Source organism: Octopus bimaculoides, chromosome 6 (genome assembly GCF_001194135.2).
Source record: "Octopus bimaculoides isolate UCB-OBI-ISO-001 chromosome 6, ASM119413v2, whole genome shotgun sequence".
NCBI lineage: Eukaryota > Metazoa > Mollusca > Cephalopoda > Octopoda > Octopodidae > Octopus > Octopus bimaculoides.
In genome coordinates this window covers 104,357,818-104,358,911 of record NC_068986.1, presented here as the reverse complement: position 1 = coordinate 104,358,911, position 1,094 = coordinate 104,357,818, and positions in this window count along the sequence as shown.

Below are 1,094 nucleotides of genomic sequence, written 5' to 3'. Positions count from 1 at the left end.
CAAGTGGATGAGCACTCCACAGACACGTGTACCCTTAACGCAGTTCTCGGGGATATTCAGCGTGACACAGTGTGACAAGGCTGACCCTTTGAATTACAGGCACAACAGAAACAGGAAGTGAGAGTGAGAGAAAGTAGTGGTGAAAGAGTACAGCAGGGTTCGCCACCATCCCCTGCCGGAGCCGCGTGGAGCTTTAGGTGTTTTCGCTCAATAAACACTCACAACGCCCGGTCTGGGAATCGAAACCGCGATCCTATGACCGCGAGTCCGTTGCCCTAACCACTGGGCCATTGCGCCTCCACTTACGTACATTAATAGATAGATAAATAGACAGACAGATAGACAGGTAGGCAGATAGATAGATAGATAGATAGATAGACTGGCTTTTGTCGGGCCGAGGCTGCAGTAGAAGACACTTTCCCAGAGTGCCATGCAGATGGTATGAACCCAGGGCCGCATAATTTGAACGCAAGTTTCTTACGCACACGGTCATGCCTGTGCCTAAAATTCTCTTAAATGCTAAAAAGATTTTAAAAGCGATACTTTCGAGCTTGCCAGGTTTCGAACCTGTAATCTTCTGATCCGTTGTCAGACAGACTTATAAAGTGATTGAGAAAGAGAGCGCGTGAAAGAGAGAGAGGGAGGAAGAGACTGTCTTTCGATGTGAGTGAGAATTAGAGAGTGAGCGAATGGAGAAGAGAGGGAGAAAAGAGAGAGAAAATGAGTGAAGTAACAGATCGTCAATGATAAACAGTGAGAGGTTGAGGAGAGTACGTGGTAAAGAGGGAGAGATGGGAGGATGGATGGAAAGAGAAAACGTGCTAAAGAGAGTGAGGGGTTAGAGAGAGAGGGGGAGGTAGTGTATTTGAGAAAGAGCATCTATTTCAAAACGGGGGCAACAGTATTTTCTTAACGAAACACTTTGAAACTTGGGACACTGGTAGAATATGTCATATAAAACATCTTTTTCTCTTAGTCTTCTTAACAAAAAAAAACGTAGATCGCAAGTTATTTCGTGTTAAAGTTGTCGTATTTCTGTAATTTCAACCAATCACTGACGTCTATTCAGCTGAATAGAGTTACTGCCCCCCGGT